Source organism: Oncorhynchus gorbuscha, linkage group LG14 (assembly GCF_021184085.1).
Source record: "Oncorhynchus gorbuscha isolate QuinsamMale2020 ecotype Even-year linkage group LG14, OgorEven_v1.0, whole genome shotgun sequence".
NCBI lineage: Eukaryota > Metazoa > Chordata > Actinopteri > Salmoniformes > Salmonidae > Oncorhynchus > Oncorhynchus gorbuscha.
Window position 1 is genome coordinate 29924315 of NC_060186.1, and position 12365 is coordinate 29936679.

At 46.0% G+C, this 12365-nt stretch overlaps 1 protein-coding gene across 4 annotated transcripts in view; it reads right to left on the bottom strand.

The window, feature by feature from the left end:
- cblb (Cbl proto-oncogene B, E3 ubiquitin protein ligase) overlaps positions 1 to 3490 on the bottom strand; it is a 175281-nt gene extending 171791 nt beyond the window's left edge. Inside the window, exons 1-2 of one of the 4 annotated variants that reach the window (XM_046297737.1) lie at positions 3473 to 3490; positions 924 to 990 (exon numbers count right to left, since the gene is read on the bottom strand). The gene's annotated coding sequence lies outside the window, so the exon portion shown is untranslated. Of the gene's footprint in view, positions 1 to 923; positions 1327 to 1346; positions 1395 to 3472 lie in introns of those variants that run through there. The other 3 variants (XM_046297736.1, XR_006831710.1, XM_046297735.1) reach the window with 3 other exon arrangements.
- Positions 3491 to 12365: the final 8875 nt, after the last annotated feature.

Here is a 12365-nt window from a genome sequence, read left to right on the forward strand (position 1 = left end):
ACAACCATGCAAATTGGAAGGCCAAGTAGGCTATGCATTAGTCTATGTGTAGTAGCCAAAGCTATTATATCATCACGGTCACAAAGAGGCATGCCTGACTAGTGACCTCCTGCTGAAAACTTCAATTTAAGGCCGGCTCCTTAACTCGAAAAACAAAAAAGAGCAGCCCCGCCACTTGATTTGCCATAAAGCTGAGGGATAGAGCTGAATAAATGTAACCGATCTCAAATTAATAGATGGCTATGAATGCAAGGACTAGCAGTCCATTAGGTAAACATGAAAGTTTTAACCATATTTTGAAACTACCCTCTGGGCAAAGACATCAAATCAACTTCAATTCCACGTTGGTTCAACGTAATTGAATTGAAATGACATGGAAACCACGTTGATTCAGCCAGTGTTAGCCCAGTGGGTAGTTCGTTTTCATTTTTTCTAAGCCATACTATTTGGGTTATGATGGGGTGAACTAAGACCATGGGGAATGTATAATGGTGGGGTTAAACAGTTGAGCTAAAATCATCGAGCATTATCTAGTATACTATTCAATAATCAAAATGGGTATATCATTAGGCTAATTTAAATGATCAAAAACGGCACAGAGTAGGCCTACGTTTTAAATCGTCAGCATATAGAAAGAGTAGACGAGTCTATTACACGAAATGAAAGTAGGCTAGCTCCCAATTCTGACAAAAGTGTGGCGACTGTGTCTTTATCATATGCAACCAATTCATGAGCGCATTTGACGTTCACAAATGCATAGGCTGTATCAAACTTTAAGACTACAAAAGAGTCCTGTGCGGCTATAATAAATACAAATAGGCAACATAAGACAATGGTTTCGTAAAGCGTAGTGCTATGACTTGTATTGATGATCGTGATAATAATGTTTTTGAAAACTACAGAAAAATAAATCATTGACTTACTGCGCACCACGCAGGAGAATGTCGACGGAGTGATCCTGTTTCGAGGCTCGTGGAATAAACAACCCGACTGAAATGACAAATGGAGAGTAAAATGTACGTGGAAACTACCACAGATCGCGTGTGACGGTCATTGGTTATCAATCATCCCACTTTTTGCTTTTCCAAAATCAATGTTTATAGATCAAATCAAATTTTCCCGAACTGAAGGAGCCAGTTGGCTCTACGTGGAAATGTAAAATGGTTGTGGGCGACAAAAATTATTATACGTCTCACTCTGCCCTGACATCCAGTAGGAGCTGTAACACTTAGCTGGATGTTCCATCCAGAATATCATCCAAGTCAGAGTTACAATATTCAGCATCCGGCTCAGAGTTACATCCAGCTCAGAGTTACATTAACATCCAGCATCATTCACATACTTACATCCAGCATCTGGCTGAGAGTTACATCCAGAATACAGCTGAGAATTACAGTGGGGCAAAAAAGTATTTAGTCAGCCACCAATTGTGCAAGTTCTCCCACTTAAAAAGATGAGAGAGGCCTGTCATTTTCATCATAGGTACACTTCAACTATGACAGACAAATGAGAAGAAAAAAAATCCAGAAAATCACACTGTAGGATTTGTAATTAATTTATTTGCAAATTATGGTGGAAAATAAGTATTTGGTCAATAACAAAAGTTTATCTCAATACTTTGTTATATACCCTTTGTTGGCAATGACAGAGGTCAAACGTTTTTTTTTGGTCCATTTCTCCATGCAGATCTCCTCTAGAGCAGTGATGTTTTGGGGCTGTTGCGAGGCAACACGGACTTTCAACTCCCTCTAAAGATTTTCTATGGGGTTGAGATCTGGAGACTGGCTAGGCCACTCCAGGACCTTGAAATGCTTCTTACGAAGCCACTCCTTTGTTGCCCGGGCGGTGTGTTTGGGATCATTGTCATGCTGAAAGACCCAGCCACTTTTCATCTTCAATGCCCTTGCTGATTGAAGGAGGTTTTCACTCAAAATCTCACAATACACGGCCCCATTCATTCTTTCCTTTACACGGATCAGTCGTCCTGGTCCCTTTCCAGAAAAACAGCCCCAAAGCATGACGTTTCCACCCCCATGCTTCACAGTAGGTATGGTGTTCTTTGGATGCAACTCAGCATTCTTTGTCCTCCAAACACGATGAGTTAAGTTTTTACCAAAAAGTTCTATTTTGGTTTCATCTGACCATGTGACATTCTCCCAATCTTCTTCTGGATCATCCAAATGCTCTCTAGCAAACTTCAGACGGGCCAGGACATGTACTGGCTTAAGCAGGGGGACACGTCTGGCACTGCAGGATTTGAGTCCCTGGCGGCGTAGTGTTACTTTGTTACTTTGTTACTTTGGTCCCAGCTCTCTGCAGGTCATTCACTAGGTCCCCCTGTGTGGTTCTGGCATTTTTGCTCACCGTTCTTGTGATCATTTTGACCCCACGGGGTGAGATCTTGCGTGGAGCCCCAGATCGAGGGAGATTATCAGTGGTCTTGTATGTCTTCCATTTCCTAATAATTGCTCCCACAGTTGATTTCTTCAAACCAAGTTGCTTACCTATTGCATATTCAGTCTTCCCAGCCTGGTGCAGGTCTACACTTCTGTTTCTGGTGTCCTTTGACAGCTCTTTGGTCTTGGCCATAGTGGAGTTTGGAGTGTGACTGTTTGAGGTTGTGGACAAGTGTCTTTTATACTGATAACAAGTTCAAACAGGTGCCATTAATACAGGTAACGAGTGGAGGACAGAAATCTTGCTTGTTTGTTATTGACCAAATACTTATTTTCCACCATAATTTGCAAATAAATTCATTAAAAATCCTACAATGTGATTTTCTGGATTTTTTTGTCTCATTTTGTCTGTCATAGTTGAAGTGTATCTATGGTGAAAATTACAGGCCTGCCTCTCTCATATTTTTAAGTGGGAGAACTTGCACAATTGGTGGCTGACTAAATACTTTTTTGCCCCACGAAATATACAGCATCCGGCTCAGATTTACATCCAGCATATGGCTCAGATTTACATCCAGCATCCGGCTCAGATTAACATCCAGCATCTGGCTCAGATTTACATCCAGCATCCAGCTCAGATTTACATCCAGCATCCGGCTCAGATTTACATTTACATTTACATTTAAGTCATTTAGCAGACGCTCTTATCCAGAGCGACTTACAAATTGGTGCATTCACCTTATGACATCCAGTGGAACAGCCACTTTACAATAGTGCATCTAAATCTTAAAGGGGGGGGTTAGAAGGATTACTTTATCCTATCCTAGGTATTCCTTAAAGAGGTGGGGTTTCAGGTGTCTCCGGAAGGTGGTGATTGACTCCGCTGTCCTGGCGTCGTGAGGGAGTTTGTTCCACCATTGGCTCAGATTTACATCCAGAATACAGCTGAGAGGTATATACAGCGTCCGGCTCATATTTACATCCAGCATCTGGCAAAGAGTTACATCCAGCATCCTGCTGAGAGTTATATCCAGCATCTGTCACATACTTACATCCAGCATCTGGCTGAGAGTTACATCCAGCATCTGGCTGAGAGTTATATCCAGCATCCTGCTGAGAGTTATATCCAAAAACCTGCTGAGAGTTATATACAGCATCTGTCACATACTTACATCAAGCATCTGGCTTAGAGTTACATCCGGTTTTGCATAGTTTTCACTCAGTCATTCACACACACAGATTCACGCATCCATGCACTTTACATACACCTTACATTATGATACTTCCACACCTCATTCCTTTTTCTAAGTTTAAAGTTAATAGTTTCGTTTTCATGAAATATATTTTTTTAATTGGTTTATACCTGTTGTTCGCGTCCCCTCATTTTTGCTAAAGGCTATGAGCCGGCCTGTGACACATGATTAATGACTCATGGTGTCATTTTAACCACATACAGGAACTCAAGTCATTTTGTTCACCTGACCTAGAATTCTTTACAATCAAATGCCGACCGTATTATCTCCCAAGAGAATTGTCTTCGGTTATTGTCACAACCGTGTATATCCCGCCTCAAGGCGATCGCACGACGGCCCTCAAGGAACTTCACTGGACTTTATGCAAACTGTAAACCATATATGCTGAAGCTGCATTTATTATAGCTGTGGATTTTAACAAAGCTACCTAAATTCTATCAGCATATCGGCTGTAGCACTCACGCTGGAAAAACACTGGATCATTGCTACACTAACTTCCGCAATGCTTGCAAGGCCCTCCCCCACCCCCTTTCAGCAAATCTGACCCTGACTCCACTTTGCTCCTCCTTTCCTATAGGCAGAAACTCAAACAAGAAGTACCCGTGCTAAGGACTATTCAACGCTGGTCTGACCAATCGGAATCCACGCTTCAAGATTGTTTTAATCACGCGGACTGGGATATGTTCTGGGTAGCCTCAGAGAATAGTATCGTCGTATGCACTGATTGAGTGTATAAGGAAGTGTATAGGAGATGTTGTACCAAGTGTGTTTATTAAAACCTACCCTAACTAGAAACAGTGGATAGATGGCGGCATTTGCGCAAAACTGAAAGCCTGAACCACCAAATTTAACCATGGAAAGGTGACTGGGAATATGGCCGAATATAAACCGTGTAGTTATTCCCTCCGCAAGGCAATCAAACAAGCGAAATGTCAGTATAGAGGCAAAGTGGAGTTGCAATTCAACAGCTCAGACACGAGACGTATGTGGCAGGGTCTACAGACTTTCATGGACAATAAAAGTAAAACCAGCCACGTCACGGACACCGACATCTTGCTTCCAGAACAACTAAAAACCTTCTTTGCCCGCTTCGAGGATAATACAGTGCCACCGATGCGGCCCGCTACCAAGGACTGTGGGCTCTCCTTCTCTGTGACCGATGTGAGTAAGATATTTAAACGTGTTAACCCTCGCAAAGCTGCCGGTCCGGTCCAGACGGAATCCCTAGCCATCATGAAGTGCTTTGAGAGACTAGTCAAGGATCCTATCACCTCCACCTTACCTGTCAACCTAGATACACTTAAATTTGCTTACCACACAAATATGTCCACAGACGATGTAATCACCATCACACTGACCTATCCCACCTGAACATGAGGAATACCTATGTAAGAATGCTGTTCATTGACTATAGCTCAACATTCAACACCATAGTACCCTCCAAGCTCATCTTTAAGCATGAGGCCCTGGTTCTCAACTAGAGGTCGACCGATTAATCGGAATGGGCGATTAATTTTGGCCAATTTCAAGTTTTCATAACAATAGGAAATCGGTACTTTTGGGTGCCGATAAAAAAATGTTTATACCTTTATAGTCAGTTAAGAACACATTCTTATTTCAATGACGGCCTAGGAATGGTGGGTTAACAGTCTTGTTCAGGGGCAGAACGACAGATTTTCACCGTATCAGCTCTGGGGATCCAAACTTGCAACCTTACAGTTAACTAGTCCAACGCAATAACGACCTGCCTCTCTCTCGTTGCACTCCACTGTTATGCGAATGCAGTAAGCCAAGGTAAGTTGCTAGCTAGCATTAAACTTATCTTATAAAAAACAATCAATCATAATCACTAGTTAACTACACATGGTTGATCATATTACTAGATATTATCTAGTGTGTCCTGCGTTGCATATAATTAACTGAGCATACAAGTATCTAAGTATCTGACTGAGTGGTGGTAGGCAGATGCAGACGCGTAAACATTCTTTCAAATAGCACTTTCGTGCATTTTGCCAGCAGCTCTTCGTTGTGCGTCAAGCATTGTGCTGTTTATGACTTCAAGTCTATCAACTCCGGAGATGAGGCTGGTGTAACCGAAGTGAAATGGCTAGCTAGTTAGTTGTTCCCCTTGCTCTGTATGGGTAATGCTGCGTCGATGGTGGCTGTTGTCGGTGTGTTGCTGGTTCGAGCCCAGGGAGGAGCGAGGAGAGGGACGGAAGCTATACTGTTATACTGGCCTATAAGAACATCCAATAGTCAAAGGTTAATGAAATACAAATGGTATAGAGGGAAATAGTCCTATAATTCCTATAATAACTACAACCTAAAACTTCTTACCTGGGAATATTGAAGACTCGTGTTAAAAGGAACCACCAGCTTTCATATGTTCTCATGTTCTGAGCAAGGAACTGAAACGTTAGCTTTCTTACATAGCACATATTGCACTTTTACTTTCTTCTCCAACACTTTGTTTTTGCATTATTTAAACCAAATTGAACATTTTTTTGATTAAATTGATTTTATGATGTATTATATTAAGTTAAAATAAGTATTAATTCAGTATTGTTGTAATTGTCATTATTATAAATAAATACATTGGCCGATTAATTGTTATCGGCTTTTTGGTCCTCCAATATTCGGTATCGGCGTTGGAAAATCATAATTGGTCGACCTCTAGTCTGGACCATCTGCAGCAACGGAGTTACCCCCCTGTAGTAGGCTTAGCCTCTGCTTGGAGCCTTCTGACAGCCAACAAGACAACAGCCAAGGCTTTACCCTACAATATTACAGTGGACATGACCTGTAACGCTTTGATGTCTTGTGCAGTAAGCTGGTGTCTAGTTGTCAACTTGGTCAGGGTTAGACCTATATTTACTGTTGGACTGAACTTTTGCGATGATGGGTGGAGGTGCTGCGATGTTGGATGGTACTCTGTCTGGCTGATAGCAAGGCACCACCATGGCCAGGGCTTGGAATGTAATTTGTGAAGCCTGTTTGGGTTAGGTAAGATGTAAGGAGATATTACAAAAGTATATTTGGTATCAACATGTGGTGTCAATACAACTCCATCCAGACAAATAAACAAACGTGTTTGTAGAAGTACAATAGTTGTTTGTCTTTTATTAAACCAGTGGTCCCTACCTGAGAGGTGTCATGTGAGGGGGGTATGAGCTGCGATAGGTCTGGTTCGGGGACCAACAGGATGTTGTTGGGGTAGTTGAGGAGGTAGGAAACCACAATGGTGTGACCACCCTTAGCACCTCCTCTTCACTCTCCTTTCCTTCCGTGTCCTCCTCGCTGCTGGATGATTCTAAGATCTCACTCATGTCCATCATCCAACTGTCAGGGATCAACTTGATTTTGAGGAAATGCACTGTCCCGTCCAACCATGGTTGTAATCCCGCATGTTATACATGTGGGATACAACCATCCCAGATCTGCAGATTATGCTGTGAAGACACAGAATCGTTAGATCATTTGTTTTGGTTCATATATAGCTGGTTTTTGGTCACAGGTTCAGGAACGGCTGAAGAATTTTAACATTTACCTGGAGCTAACTCTGTAAATAGTACGGCTGGGTGATTTTAAAAAAGTCAAATAGATCAATAATATAATATTACTTAGAGCAAAAAAAATGTTTTTACAATCTGTGGAAACTGTCATGTTTTGTCATTAATTATCATGTCTTGTCCCTGTGCTTCCCCTTCTGTTCGTTTCCCTCTGCTGGTCTTATTAGGTTCTTTCCCTCTTTCTATCCCTCTCTCTCCCCCTCCCTCTCTCACTCTCTCGCTCTCTCTTCTCTCTGTCGTTCCGTTCCTGCTCCCAGCTGTTCCTATTCCCCTAGTCAATCATTTGGTCTTCCCACACCTGTTCCCGATCCTTTTCCCTGATTGGAGTCCCTATTTCTCTCCTTGTTTTCCGTTCCTGCCCTGTCGGATCCTTGTCTAGAATTCACCGTGCTGTGTTTGTGTATCGCCCTGTCGTGTCGTGTTTCCCTCAGATGCTGCGTGGTGAGCAGGTGTCTGAGTCTGTTTGGTTCAAGTGCCTTCCCGAGGCAACCTGCTGTTCAAGATCGAGTCTCCAGTCGGTTCTCGTCATTTCGAGTGAAAGTTGTGTTTTTTGATTGTATGTTACGTTACTGGATTAAAGACTCTGTTTTCGCCAAGTCGCTTTTGGGTCCTCATTCACCTGCATGACAGAAGGATCCGACCAAGGAATGGACCCAGCGACTACAGACGCTCGTAACACTGCCGTCGAGATCCAAGGAGCCATGCTCGGCAGACACGAGCAGGAATTGTCTGCTGCTCGCCATGCCGTGGAGAACCTGGCCGCTCAGGTTTCCGACCTCTCTGGACAGTTCCAGAGTCTTCGTCTCGTGCCACCTGTTACTTCCTGGCCTGCCGAGCCTCCAGAACCTAGGGTTAATAACCCACCTTGCTACTCCGGGCAGCCCACTGAGTGCCGCTCCTTTCTCACCCAGTGTGAGATTGTGTTCTCTCTCCAACCCAACACATACTCTAGAGAGAGAGCTCGGGTTGCTTACGTCATCTCACTCCTTACTGGCCGGGCTCGAGAGTGGGGCACAGCTATCTGGGAGGCAAGGGCTGATTGCTCTAACAAATACCAGAACTTTAAAGAGGAGATGATTCGGGTTTTTGACCGTTGAGTTTTTGGTAGGGAGGCTTCTAGGGCCCTGGCTTCCCTATGCCAAGGTGATCGATCCATAACGGATTACTCTATTGAGTTTCGCACTCTTGCTGCCTCTAGTGAGTGGAACGAGCCGGCGCTGCTCGCTCGTTTTCTGGAGGGACTCCACGCAGTGGTTAAGGATGAGATTCTCTCCTGGGAGGTTCCTTCAGATGTGGACTCCTTGATTGCTCTCGCCATCCGCATAGAACGACGGGTAGATCTTCGTCACCGGGCTCGTGGAAGAGAGCTCGCATCAACGGTGTTTCCCTGCTCCGCATCGCAACCATCTCCCTCCTCTGGCTCAGAGACTGAGCCCATGCAGCTGGGAGGTATTCGCATCTCGACCAAGGAGAGGGAACGGAGGATCACCAACCGCCTGTGCCTCTATTGCGGATTTGATGGACATTTTGTTAATTCATGTCCAGTAAAAGGCCAGAGCTCATCAGTAAGCGGAGGGCTACTGGAGAGCGCTACTACTCAGGTCTCTTCATCTAGATCATGTACTACTATGTCGGTCCATCTACGCTGGACCGGTTCGGGTGCTACATGCAGTGCCTTGATTGACTCTGGGGCTGAGGGTTGTTTCATGGACGAAGCATGGGCTCGGAAACATGACATTCCTTTCAGACAGTTAGACAAGCCTACGCCCATGTTTGCCTTAGATGGTAGTCATCTTCCCAGTATCAGATTTGAGACACTACCTTTAACTCTCACAGTATCTGGTAACCACAGTGAGACTATTTCTTTTTTGATTTTTCGTTCACCTTTTACACCTGTTGTTTTGGGTCATCCCTGGCTAGTATGTCATAATCCTTCTATTAATTGGTCTAGTAATTCTATCCTATCCTGGAACGTTTCTTGTCATGTGAAGTGTTTAATGTCTGCCATCCCTCCCATTTCTTCTGTCCCCACTTCTCAGGAGGAACCTGGCGATTTGACAGGAGTGCCGGAGGAATATCATGATCTGCGCACGGTCTTCAGTCGGTCCCGAGCCAACTCCCTTCCTCCTCACCGGTCGTATGATTGTAGTATTGATCTCCTTCCGGGGACCACTCCTCCTCGGGGTAGACTATACTCTCTGTCGGCTCCCGAACGTAAGGCTCTCGAGGATTATTTATCTGTGTCTCTTGACGCCGGTACCATAGTGCCTTCTTCCTCTCCGGCCGGGGCGGGGTTCTTTTTTGTTAAGAAGAAGGACGGTACTCTGCGCCCCTGCGTGGATTATCGAGGGCTGAATGACATAACGGTTACGAATCGTTATCCGCTTCCCCTTATGTCATCAGCCTTCGAGATTCTGCAGGGAGCCAGGTGCTTTACTAAGTTGGACCTTCGTAACGCTTACCATCTCGTGCGCATCAGAGAGGGGGACGAGTGGAAAACGGCGTTTAACACTCCGTTAGGGCATTTTGAGTACCGGGTTCTGCCGTTTGGTCTCGCCAATGCGCCAGCTGTTTTTCAGGCATTAGTTAATGATGTTCTGAGAGACATGCTGAACATCTTTGTTTTTGTCTATCTTGACGATATCCTGATTTTTTCACCGTCACTCGAGATTCATGTTCAGCACGTTCGACGTGTTCTACAGCGCCTTTTAGAGAATTGTCTCTACGTTAAGGCTGAGAAGTGCTCTTTTCATGTCTCCTCCGTTACTTTTCTCGGTTCCGTTATTTCCGCTGAAGGCATTCAGATGGATTCCGCTAAGGTCCAAGCTGTCAGTGATTGGCCCGTTCCAAGGTCACGTGTCGAGTTGCAGCGCTTTTTAGGTTTCGCTAATTTCTATCGGCGTTTCATTCGCAATTTCGGTCAAGTTGCTGCCCCTCTCACAGCTCTTACTTCTGTCAAGACATGTTTTAAGTGGTCCGGTTCCGCCCAGGGAGCTTTTGATCTTCTAAAAGAACGTTTTACGTCCGCTCCTATCCTCGTTACTCCTGACGTCACTAGACAATTCATTGTCGAGGTTGACGCTTCAGAGGTAGGCGTGGGAGCCATTCTATCCCAGCGCTTCCAGTCTGACGATAAGGTTCATCCTTGCGCTTATTTTTCTCATCGCCTGTCGCCATCTGAGCGCAACTATGATGTGGGTAACCGAGAACTGCTCGCCATCCGCTTAGCCCTAGGCGAATGGCGACAGTGGTGGTTGGAGGGGGCGACCGTTCCTTTTGTCGTTTGGACAGACCATAAGAACCTTGAGTACATCCGTTCTGCCAAACGACTTAATGCCCGTCAAGCTCGTTGGGCGTTGTTTTTCGCTCGTTTCGAGTTTGTGATTTCTTACCGTCCGGGTAGCAAGTACACCAAGCCTGATGCCTTATCCCGTCTGTTTAGTTCTTCTGTGGCTTCTACTGATCCCGAGGGGATTCTTCCTTATGGGCGTGTTGTCGGGTTGACAGTCTGGGGAATTGAAAGACAGGTTAAGCAAGCACTCACGCACACTGCGTCGCCGCGCGCTTGTCCTAGTAACCTCCTTTTCGTTCCTGTTTCCACTCGTCTGGCTGTTCTTCAGTGGGCTCACTCTGCCAAGTTAGCTGGTCATCCCGGTGTTCGAGGCACTCTTGCGTCTATTCGCCAGCGCTTTTGGTGGCCGACTCAGGAGCGTGACACGCGCCGTTTCGTGGCTGCTTGTTCGGACTGCGCGCAGACTAAGTCGGGTAACTCTCCTCCTGCCGGTCGTCTCAGACCGCTCCCCATTCCTTCTCGACCATGGTCTCACATCGCCCTAGACTTCATTACCGGTCTGCCTTTGTCTGCGGGGAAGACTGTGATTCTTACGGTTGTCGATAGGTTCTCTAAGGCGGCACATTTCATTCCCCTCGCTAAACTTCCTTCCGCTAAGGAGACGGCACAAATCATTATCGAGAATGTGTTCAGAATTCATGGCCTTCCGTTAGACGCCGTTTCAGACAGAGGCCCGCAATTCACGTCACAGTTTTGGAGGGAGTTCTGTCGTTTGATTGGTGCGTCCGTCAGTCTCTCTTCCGGGTTTCATCCCCAGTCTAACGGTCAAGCAGAGAGGGCCAATCAGACGATTGGTCGCATACTACGCAGCCTTTCTTTCAGAAACCCTGCGTCTTGGGCAGAACAGCTCCCCTGGGCAGAATACGCTCACAACTCGCTTCCTTCGTCTGCTACCGGGTTATCTCCGTTTCAGAGTAGTCTGGGTTACCAGCCTCCTCTGTTCTCATCCCAGCTTGCCGAGTCCAGCGTTCCCTCCGCTCAAGCGTTTGTCCAACGTTGTGAGCGCACCTGGAGGAGGGTGAGGTCTGCACTTTGCCGTTACAGGGCACAGACTGTGAGAGCCGCCAATAAACGCAGGATTATGAGTCCAAGGTATTGTTGCGGCCAGAGAGTGTGGCTTTCCACTCGCAACCTTCCTCTTACGACAGCTTCTCGTAAGTTGACTCCGCGGTTCATTGGTCCGTTCCGTGTCTCCCAGGTCGTCAATCCTGTCGCTGTGCGACTGCTTCTTCCGCGACATCTTCGTCGCGTCCATCCTGTCTTCCATGTCTCCTGTGTCAAGCCCTTTCTTCGCACCCCCGTTCGTCTTCCCTCCCCCTCCCGTCCTTGTCGAGAGCGCACCTATTTACAAGGTACATAAGATCATGGACATGCGTTCTCGGGGACGGGGTCACCAATACTTAGTGGATTGGGAGGGTTACGGTCCTGAGGAGAGGAGTTGGGTTCCGTCTCGGGACGTGCTGGACCGTTCACTCATTGATGATTTCCTCCGTTGCCGCCAGGATTCCTCCTCGAGTGCGCCAGGAGGCGCTCGGTGAGTGGGGGGGTACTGTCATGTTTTGTCATTAATTATCATGTCTTGTCCCTGTGCTTCCCCTTCTGTTCGTTTCCCTCTGCTGGTCTTATTAGGTTCTTTCCCTCTTTCTATCCCTCTCTCTCCCCCTCCCTCTCTCACTCTCTCGCTCTCTCTTCTCTCTGTCGTTCCGTTCCTGCTCCCAGCTGTTCCTATTCCCCTAGTCAATCATTTGGTCTTCCCACACCTGTTCCCGATCCTTTTCCCTGATTGGAGTCCCTA